This window comes from Dreissena polymorpha, chromosome 4 (assembly GCF_020536995.1).
Source record: "Dreissena polymorpha isolate Duluth1 chromosome 4, UMN_Dpol_1.0, whole genome shotgun sequence".
Taxonomy (NCBI): Eukaryota; Metazoa; Mollusca; class Bivalvia; order Myida; family Dreissenidae; genus Dreissena; species Dreissena polymorpha.
This window is the reverse complement of record NC_068358.1, coordinates 2,471,123-2,490,012: the sequence shown is the minus strand read 5'-3', so window position 1 is coordinate 2,490,012 and position 18,890 is coordinate 2,471,123.

Sequence of the window (18,890 nt, the reverse complement as noted above, 5' to 3'; positions counted from 1 at the left end):
TCACACTTTAAGTTCAAATGTCAAAAATGGCAATAAATGAGCTTGTCCGGGTCATAACTTTGTCGTTCATAGTGAGATTTTAAAATTATTTGGCCATTTAATCACCATCATTCGACGGTGTGTCATGCGAAAGAATTACTTCGATTTCCCCCAGGTCAAGGTCACACTTAAAGTTCAAAGGTCAAAAATGGCCATAAATGAGATTGTCCGGGCCATAACTATGTCGTTGATTGGGATATTTTAAAATCATTTGGCGCATGTGTTTACCATCATTGGACGGTGTGTCATGCGAAAGAATTACATCGATATCTGCAACGTCAAGGTCACGCTGTGAGTTCAAAGGTCGTAAATGGCCATAAATGATCTTGTCCGGGCCATAACTATGTAATTCATTGTGAGATTTTAAAATTACTCGGTACATTTGTTCACAATCATTTAGCGGTGTGTCATAGCTATGAATTAAGTCATTATCTCCAAGGTCAAGGACACACTTTGGATTCAAAGGTCAAAATGGCCATAAATGATAATGGAATAATAATTCTTAAAAATCGCCATAAATTAGCTTCTCTTGTTTTGTGAAGACAACATGCAAAGTATTCTGTGTCAATGCAGCATGTGGGGGTAAACGTCAAGTCTGTGACAAAGCTCTAGTTATAAATATATTTTATTGAAAACCAAAATTCTAAGTTGCTACTTAATATAATACTTTGCAACCCACTATAGATGTATAATACCCTGTTATAAATATTATTATATTATGACATAAAAACTGTCATTTTCGTGTTCAAAGTCAAAACTTATCTACACAACTTATGTCGATTTCCCAATAATTTATATATTATATATTATATATAATTATATGAAGACTGTCGTCATCTTTATCGTTATTATGTATAAAGGAATAAATGTTTTGTGACATTAACAGGTGATTTTAACATTTTATCAATACATTTAATTCTTTTATTTAATACATGTCGAAACTCAACAACTGTGACTTTCTATCATGGGCAAGTTTGTAATTATTATCTAAACTATTCATTAATAAATGTAAGGACACTTCATTTCGATGTTCATATCAACTATGAAAGGCTTATGTATGCAACCTCAACGGCTTCGTTGAGTGAAGTGTAATATTTTTACATTTTCCCCTGATATACATCTGTTCACTTTAGCATATGTTTACTTTCGTCATTCGATACTGTATTTATCTTGAATTCTTATGATAGAAATTGACCTATTATGCTACAACATGTTATCAATTCACTTGAAAATGTCAACACTCCAGTAAACTCGTTGATATTTTATGTAATAAATGCTTTCACCATTTATATTTGGCAATAATATACAAACCCATGTATGTTTCAGCCATTCCTCTTTGGACATCAGCTTTTTATATTTAAATGCATCAAAATAACTTGTACTTGTTATTTTCGTGAGCGAATATAATGTAAAATTGATATAACATTTATTTAATCGGTATGAAATCCATTCTTTCTCCCATAGATCGACGGACAAATACTTAACTATTTCTTGTGTGTTACAAAAAATATGTATGTTTTTACAATAAAATTAAATTTACACATAGTTCGTTTATGCCTAGCGGACTCTCCCATCCTTCTAAATTTGATCAATTTACTTCCAAAAATTAGTGATGTCTAGTATATTTTTTTCTATATTTAGAATATTTTTTACAGAAATTCCTTTAAGCAAACAGCATATACCTAGCTGAGACGCTGCATCATGCGTCGTCTCTTCTAGGTCTCCGTTTTGCCAAGGCCTGTTTTCTAGACGCTAGGCATAAATGGGTTTATAAAACACAAGCGATAACTCGCGGATTGTAAATGTGTCACCGTAATGAACAATCAAACACATGCAATATTCAAATTTAGTTAACTTATTATCGATGTCATGTCTTGTTAATTGATCAACAAAAGCATAACACAGTTTTAAATGAAGTTTTGTCGTTGAAAGCAATCATGCTATGTATGAGTAACCAGAGGAGCCCCAGTACGATTATTCGGTATTAAATGAAACATAACGGCAATAGAACAATTGAAAAAATAGTGCGAAATTATTGCACTTAATACAAAGTAGTGGCAAAGTACTAACTAAAATACAGGGAGTTTGTAAATAGGATTCGTATTAACTAATATATAAATTGAAAAAGTTTTGTGAAAAATAGCTGAACATGATACTGTGACAAAAAAAACACAAAAACTGCCGCTGATTTTTTTTCGTTTGGAATTAATCCACTAATTAAAAAGCTTTATCCTTATGTGGGCACACCATTCCAAGGAACAATTGATTTTCGCCCCAACCCCATGCAGAATGTAATAATCAACGGTTAAACGACCTTTCAGATAGGTTATATCATGTCTTTGAACCAGGGTTCTTAAAAACTCGTCATATAGATGACGAAACTCAAATATTAAGAACAAATCATTTTGCTAAAGGTGTATTTCGATAAGACACCATTTATTTTTCTTCGTAGAAAAACATGGATTTATTGCAACAAACTGACTAAATAATAATGTCAGATATCACTTTACATATGTGAACATTAGTAATATAAAAATTAACGTCAAAATCGCAGAAAATAATAAAAATATAAACATATCTTTCACCACATGTACATCTGCTGCAAGCTTAGTTAATCGACGCACGGGGGGAGGGGGGGGGGTTATGATCCATGGACCGATGCGGTAGATTTGAAGCCTAATAATTTAATTAAAATTTATGTTCGCATGTCTTATTTTAAGAAAACCGGAAGCTATATATATATTCATCGCCATTGCTAGTCTATAAACCCATGGTCCGTCCAGATTGTATTTCCATTTTATACTTCATAATGTCTGGAATGCTGAAACACAACGGATTGATATTCTTATTTACCAGACTATTTTGTCTCATAAAAGAGTTATTTTTTGTTTGCATTGTGCGTTGTACACGTTTTTCAAGTATCTTACCGTGTTACACGGTTCTGCCTAAACAAGTGCAAAACACTCGTAGTTAAATTTAAAAATATGCTGAGTTTTGTTTTACTCTGTTAATATCCCCAAAATACGCCAAAGGATAGTAAGACGCATATATTGTGACCTAAATAAATTTTGCGTTAACATAACATTTCGTTTGCGAGTGCAAAATTTAAATGAGAAGGCTGATTATTTTTTATTTGTGTAGCGTTAATGCGCTACATGAAATCATACTTGAATTCAACGGACTCTATGAGCCAACTACGCAAGAACAGATTGTGCATTTAGCTTGAATATATAAGCATACATAATGCATGTTGTTGTTTTTCATTTTATGGTTATTTCTGTTCCTGACGCGAAGGTCACTTGAAAGAGGTCGGTTATGCCTAAAATAGGTACTAATAACACTATCACTGACATGTTTTATAAGCTACACGGTCAATTCAGCAAATTAAGGTTGCGAAGTGTTGCTTAAGCCTTCTGATGATTTTGGACGTTGCTTGTTCCAAGTAATTGATTTCAAAGAAATTGCTGAAATAGTCCACTGTCACTAAGTACACTTTGTTGTTGATTGTGAACACGTCCGTTGCTACTTTAGTCCATGGGCAATCTGGTACGTCATGGCTGATTAGCGGTTGCTTACACTGCTTCCTACCGAACGACTGGCATGTTTCACACTTGCTGGCGTTATCCTTTATTTCTGACGTCATGTTCGGCAAATAAACACTGTTGCGTGCTCTTGCTAGACATCCTTCAGCAACAGTGTGAGAATGAATATGTACTATCGCGTGTTTTCACATCGATTTCGGCACCACTACTCGATCTCCACGGAATATAATTCCATTTTCGCATGTGAGTTCATCGCGCACTGATACATATGGCTTTGCTTCTCGTGGCGTATTTGACCATACGATGCCTATTTGATTAATCACGATTCTTAAGGTCGGGTCTGCTAGTGTTTGCTTGCGTAGAGTGTCTTGTTTTGCTTGAGAAAGCACAAGATTATTCGTCATTTTTGTACTTTCAATCTCTTTTTCGTACTCCGAGAGTAGAACGTTGTCGAGTTTCGTTGAACCATGGCCATGATAAGCTCTTGAAAGCGTATCCGATATGAACATGTGTTCGCCTTTCTTGTACACAATGTCATAATCGTACATTTGCAGTTTGAGTAGCATCATCTGCAATCGTTTCGGAGCTCTGATCAACGGCTTTTTGCTTATTATTTTAAGCGGCTTATGGTCACTCTCTACTGAATCTTTCCGACCATATACATATTGGTGAAACTAAATCAAAACCGAATAGCACAGGTAAGAGTTCTTCCTTTTCGATTTGCGCATAGTTTAAATCTGATTTTGACATTTTTCGACTTGCAAATGCAACTGGTTGTCCACCTTGAAACATTACACATCCCAATCCGGTATCGGATGAATCAATTTGGATTTTAATTTCGAGCTTTGCATCGAAACATCGTAGCCAAGGGGCATTACACACTGCTTGCTTGATCGCGTATAGTGCTTCGTCATGCGCATGGAACCGCTGGAATAAGTTGTCCTTTTGTGTTAGCTGGCACTGAGCATGTGTAGAAACTTTGTCAAATAATTGAAAAGACCTAATAATCTCTGCACATCCTTTTTGTCTGGTTGTTTCTGCATTTTCATGATTGCTTCAACTTTCGCGGGGTCCGGTTTAACATCTTCGTCCGTTAATAAATGACCAACAAACGGCATGCTTGTCTTGTGTAGCTGCAACTTGTCCTTTGTTGGCTTAATGTTGCGTTCTATGCATCGTTGCAACAACTTTTTCAAGTTGTTATCATGGTCTCTGACGGCTTCGTCGTATGTGGAGCCTTTCACATAGATAATTATATTGTCCGCTATGGCGCATATTTCACTGAGACTACTAAGGCTTACTTGCAAATACTGTGCTGGAGATATTCCAAACGGCATTTTGAGCCAACGGTATTTTCTAAAGGCGTTTCAAAGGATGTTAAATAGCTAGACTCCTCATCTAACTTGACATGCCAACAAGCATTTAAGACATCGCATTTACTGAATACTTTTGCTTGTGAGAGCTCTGGTACTAAATCTTCAACCACTGTCATCAGGTAGTGGTTACGCTTCAGCGCTTTGTTAAGGGGCTAAGGATCGATGCATAGACGAATAATTCTAGAAGCACGTTTCACAATTACCAAACTAGATAACTAGTCAGTGGGGGTGTCAACGTTCGCAAATGTCCAATTGTTCTCAAGTTTATCTAGCTGCTTTTTTTAGCTCAAGTTTCAATGATAACGGCACGCGTCGCACAGGCATTTTCACCGTTTGAACAGTATCATCATCGTTCAAATAAAGTGGCTTAGACAATTCACCTTCATCAATGAAAAGACTGTTGAAAATCGCTGTTCAATATCATGAATTGACAAACAATCAGAGTTTTCCATAGGGCATATGTTTTGATATTGAATTTCTATCAATGGCATTTCTTGGATTGCTTCTGCGCCCAGTAGCGGGGTTACATCTTTATCAATCACTAAAAATCAACATTGTACCTAGCATTTGTCTTTGGATTTTTTTTTATCATTTATTAGCATTTCCCTTCAGCTTTGATCACTGTCATACATTCTCAATTTTGAGTAAGTGCATTCAATTTCAACTCATGGGATTAGTGACAGTGGAATGATATTTGTTGTCTCGCCTGAATATAATTGGAATTTAATTTTAATTTTTTCCTGAGTTTCACTTGTAACATGTTTGCATAAATTTTGTTCTGAAAACACTTTCCTGCTTTTAATGTTAATATGTCATCGCAATTCCCATCATCTAAAAGGTCACATTGTTTCACATGGCTTTTGTGTTTTGATTTTCTGGCTGAGCGACATTCTGACGCATAATGATAAAGCTTTCCACATTTTCGGCACTGTACTCCAAAGGCCGGGCACTTGTTTGGCATGCAATTCGTTCCACAATAAGGACATTTCTTGACGGCTGGTTTTGATCCTCTGTGATTGCTTTTGTTGCGGCTTCGATTTTGTTTATGATTTATAAATTTATTATACATCCATTATATATTTATTTTCAGGCAACTTGATAGTGCGCGTGCATGTGGTGAGCGCTGGCAGAAGACTGAGTAGACTGCGGAGGCTTGAATGTTTATACTTACAAAGTGGCAGTGGGTATAACTCATGCATGCAATTTAAGGCCTAAACTGTTACGGCTCAGCTGAGCTAAAAATTGACAATTAAGACAAACTATGAATTGGTACATGCAATTCAGGTCATAAACGAACTTGAATTTGTTTTGAACGTTATTAATAGTGACAAAGCGTCCATTCAAGCTTCTCGATGCATAACAAACAAGATGCAGATTTCGGAAAACATTACGAAGATGTACCGAGACTCCATTTCTGGTAAAAATATGTCCTGTGTTTTGAAGTATTTATGAATACGTGTTTGCATGCGACAGTTTGAAAAGGCTGAATCATTGATTGAGCATGCTGAGAAAAATATTACAGCTGAAATGATTGAAATATCCTTATTCAGAATGCGGCAGTTTGTATCACTGAATCTGAAACACTTAAATACACGAGCGGAACTATTTATAGCGTGTTATTTAAAATTTATCCTGAATGTTCGATTTTCAATTAACGACATTAATTGTGTATCAACACATACTGTTTATGAAATATTCAGGAAAACAGAAGATTATAAGGGGGGAAATGACGATATAGTGGATAGCCTGATGGACTACGCAATATTGACGCAAAACCGTTTATATAATACCTTCAATAAAGGCTGCTACTTATGCAAAGAAGAAACAAGCAGCATCGTCAAAACGTACAGAGTACTGCGTATTGAATTTTATTTCTGGATGGGATGGATATTTAGAAACATCTTTTAATATGTCTGGACACATGTTCGAATTTGAAAATAAATCTGAGGATGCACATAACATGTCTGTACAGATTCATTCAAGTAATAATGCAGCGCTGTAGCACCTTTTCTGTTCACTTGGACAATACGTGTATCGCCCACCGTAGGAACAAAAAAGACAGTCGACAAAGTTTTGTTAGCAAACAATTGATTATATACGTAATTTTTTTTAAACGAAACTTTTGACATTGATCCGTATACCATATTTATTACAAATTTGCTCATTAAATGAATTGAACATGTATTAGTCGTAAACATCTTGAATGCGCGCGTATCAAAATAAGCCTAACGCTTCAGACGCAATCAAGCTGTTGCAAATAGATTTTAGCTAAGCGGCCAAATTATCTACCTAACCTTATTGAAGAAGCTTACTAAGTGAAAAGTTCAAACCACTAACTCGGTTATCACAATATTTGTTTAAGATGAGGTACACGTCAATGATTATACCTAATCAGAAAATATGCTTGTTGACGCCGGCTTTGAAAACGAAACTGCAATTTTAAATGAAAACATAAACATAAAATGTGTAAAGTACTATTGGAATAATGATTAAGTTAATTACAAAGCTACAGTGTACGTGTTGTGTAAGAATATAGATTCTTTATTAACTTACATACCCTTAAAATGGAGAAGAAGAAAATTAAAGTGATATCATCAAAAGTATGTGAGGTAATGGAAGACATTGGCGTTACTGAAGAAATGGTCAATTTTAGACGTCATATTTATTTAAAGACTGAGAAACGTTTCCCACACGAGAATGAGCCATCATTCACACCTATTCACACAGTTGGTAGCCAAGTTGAAGGCTCTACAACACTTGGTATGAATTCGGACACAGATATGATAGCCGTTGCACTATATATGGGGGTTATTTTACACGCTTCGAAATAACCGACAGCACCCAATACGCAGCGCTTGTTGTGAAGGATGAAATTTGTTTCTCGCAATGCTGCTTTCTACAAGTTAGTCCTTTGAATTCAGAGACGAACTTCAATATCGTTTCGACTAATGGTGCTGACATTTCTGAGCACTTTGTTTGTGATAAAAAAGGCAGAATGTTGGTTTCATATAAGCCTATATTCGATAATTGTGTAAATCTGTCACAACACAATATACACACATCGAATTTTGAACAACACGGTCCAGCTTTTTGCTTTCCTGATGAATTTTCACAAATTAATTTAACATTTGCCTTCTATTGTCCATCACTGCCAGATGACTGCCAAGTATTGTTTACAAGACCAAAGCCCGGACAAAACAACAAACTATAACTCGTGCAAAACAGTGTGGAATGTTTCTTGTTCATCCAGGAAGTCTTCGAAATGGACGTGCTAGCAATTGAGATTTCAACAATGATTCATTCGAAACTTGCATGCGTTGAATGGATAAAAATGGACAATTTTGGGCAAAGGTTGTTAAATGGATTAAAATCACGATTATCAACGAAAGAAGAAACACTTCTCTGATTATTTTACAATATTGCTTTAATTTCGATGGCGTTTTGAGCTCTAGTATAGATTGGGAAGCAAAACAAAGTAGAAGTGAAGTAGATACCTTTTTTAATAATAGAATCAGAATACATTGAATTAGAAAATGACCATACCTATCGGCGCGAACGGGAATATAATTTAAACTATATACTTAACCAAAAAGCTTCGATAGAAGCGTCTCGATGTATAGAAAACAATATTTTGATATCAGACGATATTAATGAAATGTTCACAGTTTCATTACGTTCCGGAAACTTGCTATTTAAAATATTCTTCTATGCTGGTTTGTACGCAGCAATACGAAAAAGCCGACTCACTGCTGAAAGAGTTATACATAGCGCCAGATATGGTCGAAGTCTCTTGGTTCCTTGATGATTTTATGAAACTCGGAGACAGAGTTAAATTCACACACTCGAATTCACCGTCAAATATCGAAATGGAGTGTTTGCATTTGATTGTGACACCTGCATTTTCGAGAGAAGAGTCACACTGCTTACCAAAACATCTCGTGTATGAAATGTACAGGAGGGACACTGATTCCAATAAATCAGATTATTTTACACTGTATAAAGAACAATGGAAAGACACTGCTGTGATAAAGGCCCGGCCATTTTTATTCTACCTTCAATATCTATCATCAAAGGATTTACATACCAAACGTGTATCCTGCATTAATATTGAGGAGTATTTGACGAATAAATTTATTGGTAAAGACAATTTTTACAGTCATATAGAAACTACCCTTAACCTACTCGGTCACATTTATGAATTAAAGAATGAATTATGCGGTGCATGGATTACATACGCCAAATCGGTGTTTTATGTCCCAATAAAAAATGCCGCCCTGTGGCACTTATTCCGCCTACTTGGGCAACACGTGTACGGCCAACAAAGCGTCACACCATGATTCCACTGCAAAAGCACGACGAAAAAGACAATCGATGGAAAGCTGACGTTTTAATCGTTAACGTGGTGTATAAGAAAAGCGGATCCTAACTAAGTTCCTTACTAATTGTTTTGTGTGATTGTTTTGCAAATAAGAAAGTTTTTTTTTAAATCAGTTTTGTTTATTTAGAACATTATAGAACAGAACAGAAAATAAACTTTATGTAGACTAATGTATTGGTATATCGTCTGGAATACATACAATTATAAATAAAATACTGTCACGTGTCATCATATACCAAAAAAGTGAGATGAAAAGAAGCTGAAGAAATAACATTCAAAAAAGAATAATGAAAAAGAACAAACAATATGACAAATTGTTAGGCAGCAATAGTTTTTTGTTTATAAGTATTATTGTTGCTGTTTTGAGTTTGATCCTAAAATATTGTTAAGAAATTGTGAATGTTATCAATGTCCAAAAACGCCTAAGGCTTTGATGCAATCAAGTTAAATGCATATGTCTTATCAAACTAAGCTGCTAAATTGTTAACCTAACAATCTTGAAATAGCTAACAAAAATAGTTCAAGACGCTAACTGGGTTATCGCTCTGCGATATTTGGTTTAGCTGAGTTACAAATCAATGATAATATCTGATACGAAATATGTACTTAATCACAAACGATTTAAAACGAAACTGCGATTTGAAAATGGATATGTAAAAATAAAAATTGAAACTACAGGATTATTGCGTTTATTTTTTGTTGCAGTTATTGCTGTTACATTTAATTAGTTCAGGACATCGTTTAGTATATTGTGACCTGAACAACAGTTTTTATCCAACAGTTGTATGTTACATATAGCTTCTGCTATCAAATACGATAGGCCCATACGTTTCACATAAATGATAAATGAATTGAAGCTAGATATACCATAAATGGTGTCCTATATGCAGACATTATTTTGACGTTATAAAGATAAAAAGTACGCTCATGAATAACACGTATTGATCTTGACTAAATATAAATCCTTCAACGGATCATTATGGATACCTATAACAGTTATTACATTGACAACGTTATTTTTTTTTTCAAAGACAATACACGAAATTTGTTAGAAAAAAATTGAACCTCAACATTAAGTCTGCCGTGGAAAATGGCGTATAAACCGAAAGCAATCGGCTTTTCGATTAATCGATCGCTTACTGGTCGATACTCGATAGATATGTATACGAGAGTTTGATTGACAGGTGGCGGGATATTTATTGAATATAAGCAACATACTTTTACCTGAATTGCGCATTGACATTCTAATGTTATTAAACAGACAAAAAACATAAACTTAAACGGAAACTCTAAAACGTCAAAACAATCTAAGTAAAATGTGATTCATGCTAATGTTGTCTAAATCTCTCGCGATGTCTTAGTTGAATGAACATAACCACCATACGCCTTGTTTGAAGAATTTGTCGATTTAGACAGGCACATGTTCTTCATTGCTTGGAGGAGATGTATTTGGATGTTTACTGCGTATGCTAGCACGCGTTATTTAATGTCCACACATCAAAATTGCACAGTTGTGTATATTGACCATATTACGGTGATGCGACCATTATTGAAATTTAAACATAAGTTAATACATTGTTTCGCTTGTAACTATATGTTTGCATGTGCATATTATCGTTTAAAACAGATTTTATTGTTTGTGAGAAGCAAAACGTTAACACAGACAGACAGACGGACGGACGGATGACGGGCGGGCGGACGGATGACGGGCGGGCGGACGGATGACGGGCGGGCGGACGGACGGACGGACAGACCGACAGACAGGCGGACGGACGGACGGGCGGGCTGGCGGGCGGACGGACGGACTAGTTTATAAACGTCTCACTTTTGTACTCACAAACACAGTGAAGCAGTTCCATATCATTATATATATGTAGAAAAACAACTCTTAGTTACGAGTTATGGTTATAAAAATTCTAAAAGTGGTTAACGATAATATACATCATACAAACTTTCACATCTGCACGAAATATACAAAAAAAACTTAAGGAAATTTGACTTATAATAATTAATTTTCTTAAAGTTTTTAAAAAATACATGAACATGTATGTTTATTGTCACAACCAAGAGCGTCAATCGTAGATTACTTGCAAAAGATTTATTACTAATTAAATATGAAGTCTTACGAACAGAATGCATGTTCAGTGATACACTATAAAGAACAAACGTGTATGCCTAAAAATATAAGGATAAAACTTTAAAAGAATGCATCATCTATGGCCATATAATTACTGGTAGGTTAGTGCAGTTTATTTTAAGTAATCAATGGAAGTGTTATCGCTTCGTCTCATTTGATGTGAGCAATTATCATTAACGTGAACATCTTTTGAAATCGGGATGCTAATTAAAATTAGTATCATCAACATGAGAATTGCTAAAGCTAGATAATTAATGAAAGATTCGTGAAGGTTATTTTCGTACGTTCTAAACGCGAGGAGCACTTACTCTCAATTCTTATTATTACATCATGCTGTATTGGAAAATTTTCAACGCATGAGTAAGAGCTGACGCGTATTAACAAATTTAAATGCTAAGTGCTTAAAACGTAGAAGATGTTTCATTTTTGATGTTTTAAACGTGAATAGTGTAAGAAATTAGAACAAATATTCATATTATTGTTTTAACGTTAATGACAATACAAGGAATACAGCATGTTTGACAGTCTTAATACAATATGATATTGTGAATCTTAATCACTCTTTTTGTAGGCAGTTATTCCTTATTTAGATATATGTGTTGGGATTTATTCTTAAGATATATTTGTTCCGATGTAAAACTTATCTGCAGTTTTTCTCGTTAGTAATACATGCAAGTGTTATCTCTTTGACTAATGGTATGTGAGCGATTATCACAAACGTGAAATTGATATCTGGATAATTGTTATGATTATTATCATAAACGCGATAATCTTAGGATATCTGGATCATGCTAGAGAAATTATAACACTTCGTGTTGAAATTGCTCCTTATACAGATGGTCTTCAGACACACAGGTATGTTAGTTTAAATACCCGTTTATCTTAAACAATCTATTATTGCATCGTAACCGTATTCAAAGTACCGAAATGCACGCAATGATCACACTATTATACATATATTAGTTATAGTACTTATAAATATACTTGTTCAAGTATTGTAATTGCAGTAGTCGACACATTTACTATAGAGAACATTATCAACACTCACACCCTTCATGCTTATGTTTACCATTTTAAACGCTGTTTTCATACGTGTATTTTCGATCCTACAATCAATTTTGTATGAGTTTAATTCTATATTTCGAATTTCAGAGTTTGTAACCAAAAGACATAGCAATAACAAAAGGAAATCAAAGTTTGGTTTTGCAAAATACGTACGCGAAAAACAACCCAAACTGTGTTTCATTTTAAGCACATAATAGTGCAATACAGGATTCAACTACAACACTGATATAAACATCAACGCAATAAAGTTTTATGTGAGATTACAAATAAAACATGCACACGATTTTATTCGTGTTTGCTTTTTGCTTTTCATATGAATATGGACTGAAGGCACATGTGCATTAAAATATATAAATATAATATAAAATAAAGAATAATTAACCAATTTATGCCTAGTGGACTCTCCCATCTTTCAACATTGGATCAATTTACAAAAACATGTATTTCCAAAATTAGGGATGTCTGGTATATTTATGCCCCCCTTCGAAGAAGAGGGGGTATATTGTTTTGCTCATGTCGGTCCGTATGTCCGTCCGTCCACCAGATGGTTTTTGGATGATAACTACGCTTAGGCGTAGGATCATGAAACTTCATAGGTACATTGATCATGACTAGCAGATGACCCCTATTGATTTTGAGGTCACTAGGTCAAGGTCACGGTGACCCGAAATAGTAAAATGGTTTCCGGATGATAACTCAAGAATGCTTATGCCTAGGATCATGAAACTTAATAGGTATATTGATCATGACTCGCTGATGACCCCTAATGATTACAGGTCACTAGGTAAATGGTCAAGGTCACGGTGACCCGAAATAGTAAAATGGTTTCCGGACGATAACTCAAGAACGCTTATGCCTAGGATCATGAAACTTCATAGGTACATTGATCATGACTCGCAGATGACCCCTAATGATTTTCAGGTCTCTAGGTCAAAGGTCAAGGTCACGGTGACTCAACTTAGAAAAATGGTTTCCGGATGATAACTCAAGAATGCTTACGTCTAGGATCATGAAACTTCATAGGTACATTGATCATGACTCACAGATGACCCCTATTGACTTTCAGGTCACTAGGTCAAAGGTCAAGGTCACGGTGACTTGACACAGTAAAATGGTTTCCGGATGATAACACAAGAAAGCTTACGCCTAGGATCATGAAACTTCATAGGTACATTGATCATGACTCGCAGATGACCCCTATTGATTTTCAGGTCACTTGGTCAAAGGTCAAGGTCACAGTGCCAAAAAATGTATTCACACAATGGCTGCCACTACAACTGACAGCCTATATATGTGGGGCATGCATGTTTTACAAACAGCCCTTGTTATTTCTATATTTCGAATATTTCTTACAGAAATTCCTTTAAGCAAACAGCGCAGACCCTGATGTGATGCCGCATCATGCGGCATCTCATCTGGTTCTACGCTGTTTACCGATGCCTTTTTTCTAGACACTAGGCATAAATGGGTTAAACTAGGCCTTTAATTATGAAAATTTGAAGTTTGAAACGTATATATGTGAATGATGGCCAAAGTATGGCAAATACTTTTTTTAATAGTGCATAGATCAGATTTTTTTCTTTTATGTTAATGTTAATGTTGTTCCCTTCATTTTTAATAGGCAAACTTACATATTACATTTAGTGAATTGGACTGTATAATATGATTATACTGAATGTCATGTATTGATTGCATGTTTACAGTGCAGAATATGCAAGTGTTTTGCTATTAAGGTGATTATTTGAATTCAGCTTCACCTTTCATTTGTAATGCTGGGAAAACTTCCACAAAAAAACTTCACTTTTGTTTTTTCATTACTGAATAAGTTTCCATGCACGTTTGTGATAAAGTAAAATTTCACAAAAATGTTTACATTGTACATGTTAATAAAGTTAGGTTATTATAAAACGATTTTAAATGACCCTCTGTGTGCACATTTAGTAAGGAATACTGGAAGCTGATGATCAAAGTATGGACACTGCTATTGTATTCTTGTTGTTATTGTATTTATATGTGAAGTTCTTTGTTATTTAAACATTCATTTAATTTGCAAGATTGATATCTAAAATTGAATGTATGGTGTTAATTATATCCATTTATTGTTGTTGTAAGACTAATAGGATTCTTTTTAAGGAACATAAGATATAAGCTTGATAAATAAATAACTTACATATTGAAGTATTGTAACCGAGTTGTTTTTATTGAGGATTACACTAGACATTGTGTAATATTCAAGAGCTTAATTTTAGTGATTGACTTAGAATTTCATTTCATTTATTAATATATAATTCACAGTCAAAATGGGTGTATATGATAGATTTTGGTAGCCTGCAAACAGTTGTTGTAGCTTGAAATTGTTGCTAGATATGTGCAATTATAATGTTTTGTCATGCTATAGTCTTGTAAATGAGAAAACTTAACAATAAAATGTCATACAAAATTTCTTTCAAGTTTTTGGGTTTCACTAGAGTCATTCTGGGAGTAATAGAACTGCATGTTCATACCATGCCATATTCCGAATGAATAGAAAATGCCGCTTTATTTTAAGTTTATATATCCAATTGATTGTAATCAATTCCTTGTAACAACATTGTTTAATAAAAGCTGACCCCCTCTACATATCATGGAAGTGATCGTTTGCCTAAACATGATATACATTGCCAAACAAGAGCTTTTTGTAAAACATAAATGCCACTATCACAAACATACACAGCTTTTATATCCCAACAGTGTTGGAGGCATTAAGCATTGCGCTTGTCCATCTGTTATTACACGTGTCCTAAAGCCTGTGTCTCCAAAGTGTGTTTTAATATAAAGTAGATCTTGTTGAAGCAGTCAAAGTTGTATGATGGCCCTTTACCTGTTTTTCCACTATAGAATATTTAGTCCCATAATTATGTTTTTTTTTTGCTTCTCTATATACACTAGGTGTATCTTGCTCAAAAGAATTTAAGCTTTGATGATTTTAACAGAATTACAACCAATGGTTTCTTTGTCCAGAATATTTTAGTCCCAATTTTTTTTTTCATATCCTCTTAATTACTTAGTGGATCCTGCTCAAACCCTCACAGTTGAAATTCCTTAATGTGAAGATGATCATAAAGAGAAAGGAATTTGGAATTTTGAGTTTTTGCAGAATAATGGCCCTAGTCTGTTTTCCCTATGTGATATATTGTTAAAAAATCTTTTTTAATGCTTTGTGGATTTTTTCTCAAACTTTCACAGCAGAAAGACCTCAATATGCAAATCATTGTTAAGAGAGGAATTTTGGCTGCCACAGGCCTTAGTGACCAGCCTACATACAGCGGCAAATGTACCCCACTTCCTTAAACAGTGGCTTAATAATTTCTGATGCATAATATTCCATCAATTTAGCATCAAACAAGCCTCTTTTTTGTGTCCCATTTGGACAAGTGTTACCTTGACATTTGATGTTGGGAAACAAGTGTAACACAATACATGCAGTCTCCTCATGATGGTAATTTATGTTAAAACTTCATGAGGAAAGTTTCAGTCCCAGGCCTGTAGTCACTAACCATAAACTTCAGTCCAAAAATAACTAACATTTTTAAAACTGCTGTCTTAATCTAATAAATACTATTTTTAAAACTGGTATGTCCTAAAGGAACATGAAACTTAAGTTCAGTTTAACCTCTATACATATAGAGAATAATATGTTAGTGTTGATTATAGATCAGGTTTATCATGCGAGGCTTAGAAAACAAAAAGCACGAGCCTTGGCGAGTGCTTTTTCGTTTTCATGCCGAGCATGATAAACCTGATCTATAATCAACACTTACCTATTATTCTATTTATCCCTCTTTTTTATTCAGTAAGCCTTTTTATTTAAACAAAATTAGTTTAACTTCGCTGGATTTATGATGTCATTTTGTCGAAAAAATGACATCATTTCGTGACATGGTTTTTAGCAGAAATTTAACCAATGGGGCTTTTATCAACCGAATTTGCTGTTAAAGTGGGATAAATATTATTATATGTTGAGAACTGAGTTTGTTCATTATTATAAGCACCATTGCATTCTTAAGTCTTATAATTGGTTGATGTAAACAGGCCCTGACCAGCTATTTTATAGTCAAATTTTACCATTGATCTTTAAGCATGCCCTTTACTTTTAAGGCAGGGAAACAGGTGTCACATATAACAGGTCAATGATGAGCAACTAACACAGCTTAAATTAAAAGCAATAAAATATTTATTGTAACACGCACATACATTACACACATACAATGACAAGGTTTGTGCGAAGTGTAAAAAATCAGCAGCAAGATTTGTCATAACAACTTTACAACCTTTTAATTGAGGAATTTTAAACAAATTCAAAGTATAAAGCAATTTCATCCATAATTGTCTAACTATAAAAATTTGACTGCCCTTTGTTTGTTTATACATGTGAACATACATTCAGGTCAACAAATGCTTGTCACAATCCTGAACAAATTCCCCACTGTCAATTGAACAAATGTCACATTTTTATGCACGAGATATGCACAATATGAGCCCTTAGGAGCTCAACTGAGACAGAGGGAATTAACTATTCTTAGAAGATGATAAGACTAATTTAAGAAATAAATATTTAATATCTAGGCACATTTTGGCTGAGATATCATTTGCACAAAAGCAACGTATATAGTGTTGCCAAGATTTCCAAGATTTAACCAAGTGACATAGTTTTTAACTAGGGATGGCAAACCAAAGCAAATCCGTAACCGGTTAACCTGTTTTGATATTCGAGCGGTTAACCGGTTAACCGACTGTCGTAATTTGTACCACATCAATGAAAAAAAATAATCCAAAAAACATAAACGTTTATAAACAATTACATGTATACACAAAAAGACTCTGTCTTGTTCATTGCCTTGTAATCTAATTACTTTAACCATTTTATCAATTAAATACTGTTTCTTTACAAATTTTGTTGGTCCTTTAAGTTCGGAATTCAAATTCTAAATTTAATATGATACATTTTGAATTAATACTTAGTCATTTCCGATTAAAATGCTTGTCATTGAACTGTGATATTTCTTTGTTGTAATATTACCTTCATGTCATTTACACATTATTATTGTTATACATCTTGATCAATAAAAGCTAGTGCAGAATTTGAATTATGCTGTGTTTTATCAACACTCATTATCCTTGAAGAATTACGGATTAATAACAATTGTCAATTAGCATAAATATATTTTGCAATGGGCATAGTGGTTTCCAAACCTCTGTTATTAAGGCCTGTATATACTGAATGTCTTTATTAGTGCGTTAAAGTTTGTTTGTTGTTAAAACAACAGTGATCGGGTGAAATCAGTGTCCAGCATTATTGATTTTATCAAGCAATGGTAGTTAGCACCATAATAAAAGGACATGAGGCAGTCCAATATGATAATTGACAAGCCTTATTGGTCGGTTTATAATATAAATTTATCAATATGTGAATAATTGAAACACAATAAAATGTAAAGTGCTTAACAAACACACTGCAGAGTATGTGCTAATTGCTCGTGTGGCTGCCCATGAATACGCTGCACCCCGATGGTTTACAACTCTAATCGCTTTTGATCCACAGGGGGGGCATCGCAGGGTGGTAATTGCCGATAATTTGCGATAAGATGGGCGGATTAGCCAATACAGTGAACTAAAGTAAAACAAAACTAACGATTTGAGTACTTATTGCATTCAACCAAAAGTTGTGTTTTCTGCAAGAGTAACCGAATATTAATTTTGTAACCGGTTAACCTCCTTCATAAACGGCTAACCGGCTAACCGAATAACCGTTGCCATCCCTATTTTTAACTCATGTGACCCAGTTCCAATCAAGCAAAATGATCTTCAGAATAATGATCAACTAAGTTTCATGAAGATTGGAAATAAATGTGGCCAATAGAGCTTTAACACTAATGCAATGTAAAGTAAAGTGCCCCACCCACGGGGCACCTCTAGGCCATGTTTTTCAACAAGACCAGAGCAGTTTTTAACTCTGCAGAAAAATTGTAAGAACACTTGTTCTAATCAGGTTTAAAGAAGATTGGACTATAAAATTAGACTTCTATACGGCTCACATCCTTTTATTATAGCCATATAAGGAAAACTGACCCAACCCCTGGTGGCCATGTCTTTCTCAAAACCAAAACCATGACCCAGTTTTAAACATAACTGTTATTCGGTCGGAAATTGCTCCTACAAAATTTTCTGAAGATTGGACAATAAATGTGCCCAATGTGGCCTGAACACTATCACATTAAAAAGAAAACTGCCTCGCCCCACCCACCTGGCCGCTGTTTTTTTTTTAACAAGACCAGAATATTTTCTAACTGCTGATCTACGATCAAAACAAATGT